Raw genomic sequence first — 13,465 nt, forward strand, 5'->3', positions numbered from 1 at the left:
CAGCGATTGCATTTTTTCCTGCACCTTTCTACCAGGCACTTTCAAATCATAGGAAAACCCGGTCGGACCTTTTCCCTAATCAGAGCCAAATTTAAGCCACCATTTCCTCACTGCATTTTATCCACAACTGTAAGTTACCCACCTTAATGTAGCCCATCATCTCGGGACTTTGGACAACATTGTGACTTAGACTTGTTTACTGACCATATTCTAGCTCAGACTACAAATCACCAATGAAAATGCCAAGTCCTTGTCTCCCCAGTGCATATACCAGGTCACAATCCACTTACACAAAACACTTACAGAAGTTTTTTTATGCTGCTTTCCTATTTATATTTACAGATGGTGGTATAGCAACTGAAGATGTGGTAACTTCCAAAAAACGAAAGCAGCAGAGTATTCACATTTAAAAAACATTAGCAAGCAAACAAAAGTCCCAATTAGACTGATTTCTAAGAACTGCTTTCATAATTATGCAGCTTTTGTTCATCATTTTAGCCATTGAAACCTGAGTTAAATCTATACGTCAGCTCATTTTGGCCTATATTTGCAAGTAATTAGTGAATCGTGGTGCTCTGAAGGGGCTTGCTGAGAAACTGCACATTATCCTGCAGGTTCATTTGAAAAATTTTGATGGTCTTCCAAGGCTGACAGGCAAAACTGAGGATCTCGGACTTGTGGCCATTTCTGAGGGAAGACTGAAGGAGCAAATTTGTCTTTCAGGAAAAAAAAAAAAGTTTTACTTTGTTAGGGAGTAGATAGAATTATTTACCTTCTTAACTTTCTAGAAGACTACCAAGAAAACCAAGAAAAACATCTTTGTAAAACTTGCAAATATGAAAGGGAAATGCAAAGTGTTCCTACAGAGGAGCTGAACAGCCATATAGTGGTAGTGTGTTACTAATCTCTAGGAAGGCTTTGATATTAAATCAGTTGCACAACATCAACCATCTCCTCAAACACAGCTATGATAGAGGGCAGAAAATCTTAAATTTTTAAATGAGAAGTCATAGAAAAGCATAAAGAATCACAGCATGCTTACAATTTGCAACTCCAAATCTTTTCACACCTCCCAAAAGCAGAACACTGCAGCATAGAGACTGAAAGTGGAAGTAAAGCAAACATAAAATGCAGAGATCGGTAGGATAATTACTTCATTTTAACTGTTTGGTGAACAGATCAGTAAGTCAGTGAATCAATGATTTTTTTTTAATTACAAATTAAGTCAAAGCTGAATTAACTAAATGAAAAGTGACATGAGAATGCAGAACTATGTCAGAGCTGGCATTTTCAGGAAGGCAAAACTGGCTGAACTTTAAAAAACAAATATGACAAGTTATATTTTATTAAGAGCATTAATGATCCATTTCTCATTCTATTACCAACTCAACAGGGTCTATGAATCTTTATTCGCCATACCGAAACAATGACTACTAAAGACATTCACAGCTTTTACTGTTGTTTTTATCTAGCATTGAATGGGAACAAGTATAAACTTTGCATGTTAAAAGAAGGATAATGGGTAAGGGAACAAATTAACTGAAGTGACCTGGATTTTATGCAACTGGAGGCAAGGTCAGTGTTTCCTTTCACCTAACTGTTAAAAAAATATATATGCTGAATTACTGATACCATACATGATGATGTTTCTGTTAGAGTCGTGTAAGTGAAGTATGCAGATGCTTTGAGTACTGGGCATCATACAAGCAGGTATCTGGTTCAACCACTAATTTAACATGTCTTAGTATCCTTAGTATTCTTATTACTAAAAAAAGGTATAAACTGAAGTCAAAGTTGTGTCAAATAAACATGAAGAAAATTGATATAAAGTGTTGTTTTAAGACTATATAACTGTTAGAATCACAACCAGTTTATTTTTAACTAAAAAAAGAATGAAAGACCCAGTTTGACAATTCACAATACTCTCTTATCCCGAAAGATATAGATGAGTTTTCACTTTACTCTCAGAAGGCTTCCTATAATTAATCGGAAGCACTGAGAAATTATAGCTGGTGTTTTTGAGCTTATACATATAGAAAAATTAAAATAGAGTGATAAGACCCATATAAATTGGAAAAAAGTTGTAGCTGATGTTTCTGCGGTGTTAAATACCTCTGAAAGTATGACTAAGAAGAAGGTATACTTTTTGCCTGGTCAGCAGAATCGCAAAAAATTGTTACCCCAACCAAATAAAACTCCAGTGCAATCATGAATGTTTGCCCACGGAAAGATAATAACTGGGGTTCAAGCCATGACATTTCTGTGCCTTTTTGAAAAATATAAGCTTTAAAGAAAATTAGTTTAAAGTTGAAGTCCTTTCCAAGAAAGGAATTTAGTACAAGCCTGACAAGTTGGACTGCTCTGCTTATAATGCTGTTTTCATTCCTTATGTTTTCCAGCTGACTGCACGAAGATCAAAATTAGGATCAATAAACCTACAATAAAGAGTTCAAAAAGAAACACTCTGCTACCAAGAAACATAAAGTACGAAGAAATGCATTACAGCATTCCACACCCTTGCAGGACAGGGAGACCACACAAGCCTATGCCAGCATGTAAAGATAAAATCTATTCTGACCAGTGATATAGGAGAATGGTATGGCCTGCTCATACAATACATGATATATATGGAAACAATATGGGCCTCACAAAGTAGAACAGAAAGTTCTGTCAGCAGCCTCTACTTACAGGATAACATGAGCAGTGTTAACAAATGTTCCACCTGCAGCTCCAGAAGCTTTTCAAGTGACTGGGTGAAAATAGAATATCGGAAAGCCAAACAAGTCTGTAATTAAGGCTGCATGTTTAAATTAATTCATCTCTCTCCTCTGTATTTCTGAATTACGATACAGGTAATTACATAATTACATACATTTTACTCATTCAATAAATAGCAAGTCTCTACTTTGAAGAGAATTATCTTGGTTTCATTTCCTTCAGGAGCTGGAAGGATTATGGCAAATCAAAAGAGATACTGCGGGGGAAGAAAAACCAATCATATTGCTTAAGAATTTTTATTCTCCTACACTCTCCTGGAATATTAGATTTTATTCCTCTCTCTGACAAAAAGTTCCTGAAGGAATCTGGACAAAATGCTTCAAATGAATATTTTAAAAATCCTAACTGACCAGTCCCCGTTATTTGGGTATAGAAATTGGGGACCTGATGATATAAACTGCAAAACCACTGAGCACTCACTCGTGAAGACTTTGTCAGTGGGATCTGATTTTACGAAATTGAATGTCGGTGCTTTGATTTTAAAAAAAATCCTGTCCAAATAAGTACCAAGCAAGATTCTGACATTTTGTGAACTACAAATATCATGCCACTCACCCTGGGCTAGCAGGCAAAATAACTAATGTTTCATGTGCTTTAAATGCTGTTGAATCAATGAGAAATCCTATTTTCAGAGCAGAGTTTAAATATCATTCAGTACTTTGGACTGGGCTTGCATATTGAGAAAAAAAGATAAAATAAAATATTGAAGTTAGGTATTTGCTGATTATTCTTGGGGGGCAGAAATCCAACATGTTATCATGCTCACGCTTTCTGTTTCAACAGGTTTTGTAAGTAGAAAGTGGTTGATTGATAGACTTAAAGTATTAATAGTGATTCCATTCAGTATATCTCTTGATACACTCAGGATGAGCTAGCAATCCCTTCTTAGCTTCAAGGATTCCAAACTGCTTTCTACCCACTCTACTATTTCTAATTTTGCTTCCAGCCAGTCTTACTATAATACAAATTTATTCTTGTAGACTCAAACCACATAGGCTGAGAGATTTACTGCCTGTTCAATTTTGATTTTTTTCATTTCTTAATTTTTTTTCTTAATATAGTTAACAGTTATGCTTAGAGGTCAAGTATAAGGATCAATAAAACATGTAACAATCAAGCCATAAAGCAGCAATCTGCTTATTGGACCAGGCTTACAGTAATTCAGAATATTAACTGAACGCTAAAAATGTTAAATTGTCTGTAACAGAACAATTCAAATACTGACAATCTCATTTATCCCATGTAGAAAATTGAAAGCTATATATGTATGTATATGAATTCATAATATAAGATGTCTTCTACGTCAGAGGAAGTTTCCAGGGCTGTTTTCCTCAGGCATAAAATGGCCATTCCAGAATATTTTAAATAATTGTGGGGAAGCTAATAGAGCCCAAGGTTTGTGTGCTGCACAAGCATGCACACACACACACGAATCAAATAATGAAACATATCATATATTATCTATAAGGTAAATATATTCTCATGCTCCTGAAAATTTTATGTAATGCATCATATCACCATCTTTTCTATTTAAACAAAAATCTGGATTATTACAAATGGTTGAAACAAGATAACACGGATCTTGCTGATTTTTAATCAGAAATCTTAGTGAGTTTTGACAAGAAGCTTAATCCATATAGTTTAATTTTAATAAAAATCTTTTACTGGCTTATACAGGAATTTTGGTTCAAAGTTAAATGTCTTCAAGATAAGGCAGTTGCTAGAAACTGCACAGAATATTAACATATTGCACATTGTTTCTGACATGACAAATTTGCTCCAGTTTCTTACCGGCTGAGAATCTAACCAAAATATACTGACAAATTTACTGAATTTGCCCTGGGACCCGTCCACATACACCCATGTCCTATGCTGTTGATACATATACGCTATGTTTCTTACAGGAAAAATACAGAGGAAAAAAAAATTAAACAGATGATGAAAACATTTTCTTAAGTTTTTGTGTTTTTTGTGGGTTTTTTTTTTTTTTTTTTTTTTAACAATGACCAAAAAAAAAAAAAAAAAAACCACCACACCGTATACTACATTCCTCTCTCATTTCATTCTCTCATTTTTCATTCCAGGTCAGGTGTCAAGGAATAAACATACCTGATTACATTCAAGTAGGACATAAAAACATAAAAAACCACCCATCATTCCTGAGCCCTAACACACAGGAAGCACTCCCTGAGTATTTCCATAAAGGTCCCTGTAAAGCAATCTGTACTCTGGATCTACTATTAATCTGCTTTGACATGAGAGCTAACGCTCTTGGCTCACCTGTGAGTTACCTCTTTTTCACTCACAAATGTCAGTGATGCCAATCTACTGGAGAATTAAATCTCCACCTTGCCTGAGACAAATCTAAACCTAGCTTGGAAAAAGCATTACTGCCAAGGGAACCTGTGGATGGGCAATAAAGGCATGGTTTACTGCAGTCTAGAATTCAAACACCTCGGTGTTGAACTCCTCTACTTACCAGTAAACAAACCTGAAAGCAGGGATTCCTTGAATTAAATCAAGGGGAGTCTCGTAGAAAATAACTGCCACACCAGAGGTTTATTTTAGGCAATAGGTAATAGGCTACTCCAGGTCCAGATGGACGTGTCCAGGATAATGCCATCAAGGCAAGCGTCCCTTAGGAAGTACTGATACCTCCTGGGGGAAAAGGAAGGAAATATTAGATTGGGAACTATGCAGAGCAAAGGGAAAAGGACAATTTCAATTAACCCCTGCCAGAGAAGGTGTATTTTCCCTGCTGCTTCATCATCGGTTACACCACTTTCAGTATATATTGGCATAAAATATCTCCTCATAGGAGATTTTGGTAAGCAGCGGCCGGCTCTCACATCTCATCAGCTTCTCATCCCCAAAGCAGAAAGACAACAGAGGAGTTTATAATGATGGGAGGAATAAAAGCAAGCAATATGATGCAAAGTCATCTACTGCAATCTTGACTTGTAAAACAGTTAAATGCTTTTCTTCACTTGATGTTTCTTGCCTGGCACACATTTCATATTGCTCTGCCATGCAGCAGAAAAGTGTAAACAGCATCTGGGGTATGGGCAAATGAAAGCAAAGTGAAAACTGTAGATGCAGAAATGAAAATCACCAGCCAAAATAAAGCAACAGAAGTATTATGCAGAAATTGTCATCAGCTGAAGGTTTGGTGGTTGCTATGGGATGATTATGAAGTCTTACACAGCAACAGGCACCCTCACTGTCCGAAGCTGTGTCAATACAGTAAAATACAAATGTGCTCAGAAACATTTTCTGAGCAGATCGAATTCTTTAGTGTACCTTAACCTTAGTGTATTAACCTATGAATCATGGCCCAAAGACTGAATTCTTCTTTCATTCATTCAAGTTTTAGCATGATGTTTCCTACATTGCAATAGTAGGAAACTTTAAGGTCCAGAAATTATGCTTATTCAGAGAATCAACTGCCAGGCTTGGATACTCTCTTATTCAGTTCATTGTCATTTTGGTTATATGTTGTGTCATAGGATGTGGCTATAATATTTAAATAAAATAAAAAAAATAAAAACCACCACAAAATTCAGTTACCCAAGTTGGCACTGGCTGCAGAAGTTAATTAGAAACAGTACTGTAACAACAGTGGCAGAACTGTGACTGGGGGTGAATGCCCCTGCTCTGGAATTACAGCATCTTTTCAGTGCGCGGCACTGGCAGCAGATCAGGCACCCCTCCACAGAACATTTTGTTCGTTTAGCTGAGTTGAAGCACAAATCCTAGCTAGCTTGGAGGATCTCTGTACTTTGCTACTAGGATGTCCATGGTTTCCTTAGGATCTGCTGCTGTGCCTATACTCGTTGCTCTCATAGTTTCTCTAGAGCTTCAGGAAGGCTCAAGACATTTTGAAAGTTTCTTGGAAGCAGGGAATTTCTCCATGTATACTAAAACAGATATCTAAATGTAAGTGAATTTTCTGAAAATCAGGGAGTGGGATTATTAGGCACTGCTTTATTTCAATTTTGTCTAGCCTACATGAAGAAAACATATCACACAGTGAACTGTAGGCCACGGCAGTAGAAGAAAGGCTACATTACCTTTGTGTATGCTGTGCTAGTGATGTGACCACTATCACAGCACTACATCCAGGTATGACCACATTTCAGGAAGAATATCAATAAACGGGGGAAAAAAAAAACCAAAACCCAAAACAATAAACCAAAACAAAGCAGATAAAACCTCAAGAACAATTAAAGAATCATAAACTTTGAGTTATAGAGAAGCTAAGAAGTTCACTCAGTTTGGTTCATTAAAGAGAAGCATACAACCCAGATATAAAAGACAAAGAAACCTCTTCTATTTCTCAAATTGAGATATAATGGGATCTGTACAAGTTCTGGATTAAGTTTTAATATAAATGTTTTTACTTATTTTTTTAAAAGACAGTGCAATTAGTTATTGAGATAGATTACTAAGCATTGTTCATCAATGAAAATAAGAAACTCAAGACTTGAGGACAATTTTCTAGAAGCAGCAGCTACTCAGCACTGTGGGTCTTCAGTCACAGAAGTTCTACAGCTTGTACGGCAAAGGAACTCAAAGCAAGATGAACATAGCGATTCTGATATCTTACCTCAAAATTTATTAACCTAAATAGTAATAAATAAATATTTAAAACTTTGCTAAGGTCCCCAGAATGATGCACAAATATATCCAACAGTACAAAACAACCCCATAATTTTCTGTTACTTTTCCAAAATGTCAGCTCTACACACACAAGGTAACAGAGGTTCACTATCAGGGCTTCAGAGTACTAGACCTTTGTGTAAAACAGAGATAATAAAGCTGTGAAACAACTTACAACATTTCACAATTTCCACCAGTATATTAGAAATTTCAGTAAAGAAAGCCAAGCAAACATAGCAGCAATTTTGCATCCTCTTTTTCTATTCATGAGAAAGCGGCCAAACTGAAATAAGTCCAATTAATCTTACTTGTGAAGTAACCTGTGAATTTCCCTCTGTGAGAAATGTTTAAATGTGGTTACTTGTGGGGGCACTCTGGCTTTGAGCACTTGTCTAATACATTTTCTCATATGCATACAAGAAAACCTGTATAAAAATGATTCCAATGTGGCTAGACAGATACATTTTTACTATCATTATTATTTTTTCAAGAGTTGACATCTCAAAAAAAGCTCATTTTGGAGCCTTCTCAAAGTATTTCTCAAGCAATGACATTTAAATGGCCTCTGACGTTTTTGAAGATAGTTTTTTTGTGAAAAGTGGCAAAACTCCTTCTTTTGGTATGCAGCTGCAATCAAGGATTTTTACTCACCATAAAATATGTCAAAATAATGGATGACATTCCCAGTAAAGAAAATGAATTTAAACAAGTCAAGTAGAAACATATACCTTTCTGCAGAGAAAAGATTCATTGTAGAGATTCAGCTTATTTATTGCCTTTGTGGAAAATAATACTACACAATTGTTTGGGAATGGTTTATTTTTCCAGAATATGCCTTTAAAATATAACAGAATTCCAACACTTCAACTGGTAATGTTGCTTCTCTCAACCTGTGTGCAAAAAAAAAAAACCAACAAAACACCTCCTTTTGACTTTCAGCTGGCCTATTAGTTAGTTAATTAGTGAAGCTTATTATAAAATCAATAACAACATGCCATTGCTGTTGCATTTTGCATTTACAAATGTGAGTATATAGGGCTTCCAACTACTTCATTATTGAATTTATCTGTTGGAAAGATTCTTCAGTGAGTAATGCATCAGATTGACATGAAGTCTCTCAGTTCTGCATGTAGAGAACACAAATAAAAGTGGGAATGAGGAAAGACTGCTTACTACCTTTCTAATTCTATAAATTCTGTTTATTTATCAGACTCTACTGTAAGAAACATCAATAAAATGCAGCATTAAAAACCCACACACATTTCTATATTCTTTAATACATCTCCTTATAACAATTGAAACAAAAGGAGCAACAAAATTCACCCACCCTACTTCAAGTAACCCCTGGCAGTATCAGTTTTTTGTGTTACTGAGCTCAATAACATCAGATGCACAACTACCTCAGGTACTGTAAAACACAAAGGGGGACATCTCTAGTTAGATAAAGACATTGTTAACACCCAATAGCAACAGACGAATTCCAGCTAAACTAATGTTCTCCTAGCCGTTGCAGCAATCTTTTTAAAAAAAAATCTCTAATGCCCCTACATCAACAAAAGCAACTTTGACTCTTAGATTAGACATACTTTGAAAAGATAGTAAGGGAGGATTTTGCCTTCATTTGTTTTAAGATCTCACAAATAATTCAGGTTCCAGAAAGAACAGTGATGGTTACTCCACATATTTTAAGTGTTATGCTATTAGTAAGCAGATTGGAAGATCTTCAAATCATTTAGGTTGGAAGGAATGTCTGGAGGTCGTGTGGTCAAGCCCTCACCCAAAGCAGAATTGATAGGATGAGATTGCTTATGGCCATATCCAGTCAAGTCTTGAATGACTCAAGGATGGAAGTCCCAGAATCTTCCCAGGCTCCTGTGCCCATGTTGACCATCTTTGTGGTAAGAAAAGCTTTTCTCTAAATACCATTTCCAGCAGTAAACTTCCACCAGCAGCAATAAGCCACCAGAAGAGGTTTCTAGAAAATGCAGCTCCCATGTTTCCTGAGGGAGGAGCCTTCAAACTGTTGCGACAGCTTCTCCCTCTACATTTGCTGCCTCTGCTGTTATTCTATGCTGCGTGAGAAAAAAATAATCAGCAAGGGGCACAGTGAGGCTTCCAAATGCAGGATGCTATTGACTAAACTTTCCTTTAACATAGTTACCTAAATTTTTTTGTTGTTGTGCTTAACTGAAGAGCATCTTGCCTCAAAAGCAGGTCTCTGGCCCTGTTATTATTGTAGCTACTTTTGTTTCTCCGTAAGCTCAACTTTTTCATTGTTTTTGATACATTCATGGCAAATCACTACTTCTTGCTGATTATATCGTCTGATTTTTAATGGCTTGGATATCTTGGACAATTAAGTTCATATATTGTGATTTATGACCAACACAATTATCTACCAAATGACTTATGGTTGCTTTCCTTGGTAGCTTGAAGTCTGTGTGAGTGGTTAAATGCTTGAATCTCTTCATCAGGGACTGTAGCAATAGGACAAGGGGTAATGGGTTCAGACTTAAACAGGGGAAGTTCAGGTTAGATATAAGGAAGAAGTTCTTTACTGTGAGGGTGGTGAGGCACTGGAACAGGTTGCCCAAAGAAGTGGTGAATGCTCCATCCCTGACAGTGTTCAAGGCCAGGTTGGATGGAGTCTTGGGCAACATGCTCTAGTGTGAGACATCCCTGCCCATGGCAGGGGAGTTGGAACTAGATGATCTTAAGGGCCTTTCCAACCCAAACCATTCTATGATTCTTTGATCTGTTCAGGCATTGTAACTGAGCAGGCTACATACAGTCATGCTATACCTGGTTCTTTCGTACCCTGATAACAGCTCACAGCTGACAGTTCAAATGCAGAAGCACAGATTTCTTCTTTCAGCAGCAAGAGATATGCCTCTGGCATCTTTCTTTTGCGCTTGTCAGTCATGAAGTTGTACACCATTCAGATTTTGAGAACAGCAGAGCACCAGTGATACCACAAGTTTACAAAAATGCTGGTATTCGGGAATTTAAAGTAGAGGCTTGGTTTCATGGAAAATAACTGAGAAAATGCTTTGAAAATACTTCACAGACCATATGACATTATTCTATTACACCACTACTTTGACTGTTACAGCCCAACATCTTCCTTGGGTAGTCTGCTTGTTGCTTTTAGGGCAAAATCCAATTTTGATACAATTTGATCTGCCCAGACTGGATTTACCCTCTCATCAAAGAACTGACAATGCATATAGCATTTCTTTGATAAAACTCTTCAGACATTTTCATCATCTTACCACAATAATTTCAAAAGAATAGCAATAATAAACCAAATTCTTGAAGTAGTGGCTTTAAAAAGCCTTCACTCCATAGCCAGGTGGCCCATGGGACCAGGCTGAGATCTCCCAAGCTGTTCCTCATGGATTTCATTACAACTCATATTCCTCAAAGCTCTGATTCACAGGAACCAAGTGGCTGAAGAGATAAGGCTGCTTATAAATCTACAGAAAAGGTGTTCCAAGATCACACTTTATGCTGCACTTTCTCTACTTTCTAACACATCTTTATCTGGAAACCAAAAAATCCTATGCTCCATAGAGGCCACCTGCGTAAGGTTCCAGAAGGATCAATGGGATAGGAATGAACTACTAGGTGCTGCTATAAACATTTTCCTCTGAAACAAAAGAGATTCAGTCTAAAACTGCTATCTGTACATGGGTCTTGGGAAGTAATCTGGTCTATAGAACTGATTTTGTTACTGTGCTGCTTTGCCAAGAATGGAAGCTAAAAGGATTTGACCATCTTCAAGGAACTTATTTCTCCCTTGATAGTGCACAATTTTTCCCCAGTGTTTGCAGATATACTGTAATGAGAAAATGTTATGCTAGACAGGGGATAGAATAAAGTTTATGAGGAAGGAGATATATATAGAGACAGATATATATATATATAAAAAAATATATATAAAAAATTCAAAATACCTCAGAAGAAATTCCTGGCTCATCCTCTGGGTACTTCAGGTGCTTTGTGCAAATAAAACACGCCAATATCTGTTTACTTCACACTCCTGGAGGGAATGTGAACTGTATTTTAAAAAGCACATTTGTCTGAACCTCATGTGATATAATGTGATATACTTGCTTCCCTCAAGTATACCATGGAGTTCTGCTCTTTGCACTACAGAACAGGTCTGCTGTCTTCATGTATCACTGTGGATGCAGATACAAGTTAGCAGATGTGCAGAAAGAAGTGCTTCATCCAGAAACAGCATAAATTTTTAGTGCCTGTGAAAGCCATGTTGGTAGAGACAGAGAAAAATGCAAGTAACAAAGCAAATAAAATTTAACTCTTTCAGGTAATAATAATATACAGGAGGAAAACGTGGGCAAAAGTGGATCATCAAAATATGAAGCACAACTATTTAAGCAGAATACTAAAATGATTCTGAAAATCATTTATTTGTGCCATACTACATGCAGTGTCATAATATGCATTATTATTTTTTCCAGAAACATTATTTTCTGTGTCATATCACAGAGCAAAGACTTGGATATAGTTCCCATTAAAAATGACAACTGTGATAATTAATTTTGTTAATATTACAATGAGCCAACTACATTATTTTTTGTTGGGACCAAGCACATAGCATTACTGAACCTTCCTTGCATTTTCCTTGTTGCTAAAAGGTAAATGGGATTATAATTTTCTTTCTGTGACAGAAAATAACATGAATTTTAAAATCTATTTATACTGTAAAAGCACTGAAGCAATTGAGCAATGCAGTGTAGTCCATGGAACACTTGCAGAGCATTTTTCAGTTATTTCCATGAAATCGGTCCCTAAGGACCAGGTTTTTTTAATAAGTTTTGTGGTGCCACTGCTGTTCCACTGCATCATTTGGTCTTAGAAGTCAATCAAGAAACAAAGTGAATTTTCGAGGCATTCAATAAAAGGTTCTCAATACCAAGAGCAGACAAGAACAATCTTTAATTATTTCCATGTTTCTTTAGAATCTTTCCCATGCTTAGATAGTTCTAAATGGTGAGTCATGTTGGGATGTAGGTGGTGTTTTTAACATGCAGCAAAACAAGTAACTTGCTACTTATAAAAACAGTATACTCTACTGCCGTACAGATTTTAATCCTTAGGGGACTAATGTACAGGGTAACCAGACATCCTCATATTGTTCATCCTTTGCAGGTCTTTTTCCTGCTCTGATCTTGTTCCAGAGCTGCAAGACATAAGGTAAGAGAACCTCTCTCTTCTAAGCAGCTTTCTCCATGTGCTCCTTTCCAAAGTGTGTTCCTTTTAGTTCCCCTACGCCCTGTATCAGTATGGGACCACACAGCTTATAAGTAACACCTGAGAATTCCTTACATATTTTTTTTCAAGTGTACAACTAAAAATAAAAAGTTTAAACTAAGGTATCAGAAAAAGGTGTGCTAGGAATCTTAACAGCTCTGAAGTCAACAGGCATCACCCTGTTAATCAACTGACCTTAGGCGGTCAAATGACAATGTTGCAATCAGGTGTGAAAATCCTTTTATATGGAGGAGCCACATTACAGTTCTGAAATAAGATCTCTTTACAGAGCAGCAAGCTATGAATTTCAAAGTGGTATCCTGACGACTTTCGCTCACAGGGGAATAAATGATCAAACACATATCAATAGCTTTGATCTATGTAGTGCAGGTGAAATGACATATTTTAGCAGTACTAAAAAAAGGCATCTAAATGTAGATTTAATTCATTTAATTCTTCCTATTTTGTGTTTCCAGTTGGCACAAACTTGTGGGCACAATGGCCTGTTACAAGTAACCACTCTCTCATCTAAATTAACATCTTTGAAAAACTCTTCTGCATATGCCTGATTTTGTTTGCCCTGCCTATACGTAAATGTCTGTGTCTGCAGATTTTATATTTACAGATTACACATGTGTTTGTTGTGTGGATTTATAAGGACAGGCATAATAAAATTAATAAAAGCTAGTGCTATCCCCAAAGACTTACGGAAATGGCGGGGAGCTGGACATTTCTTACATTTTCTGCTTCT

At 36.5% G+C, this 13,465-nt stretch overlaps 1 long non-coding RNA gene across 1 annotated transcript in view; it reads right to left on the reverse strand.

Annotated features, from left to right (window-relative positions):
• Positions 1–13,465, reverse strand: part of LOC115610837 — a 57,579-nt gene that overhangs the window by 5,704 nt on the left and 38,410 nt on the right. Inside the window, exon 5 of the long non-coding RNA XR_003992354.1 lies at positions 5,258–5,436. This is a non-coding gene — a long non-coding RNA (uncharacterized LOC115610837). The remainder of the gene's footprint in view (positions 1–5,257; positions 5,437–13,465) is intronic.

The sequence above is a fragment of the Strigops habroptila genome, chromosome 7 (assembly GCF_004027225.2).
Source record: "Strigops habroptila isolate Jane chromosome 7, bStrHab1.2.pri, whole genome shotgun sequence".
NCBI lineage: Eukaryota > Metazoa > Chordata > Aves > Psittaciformes > Psittacidae > Strigops > Strigops habroptila.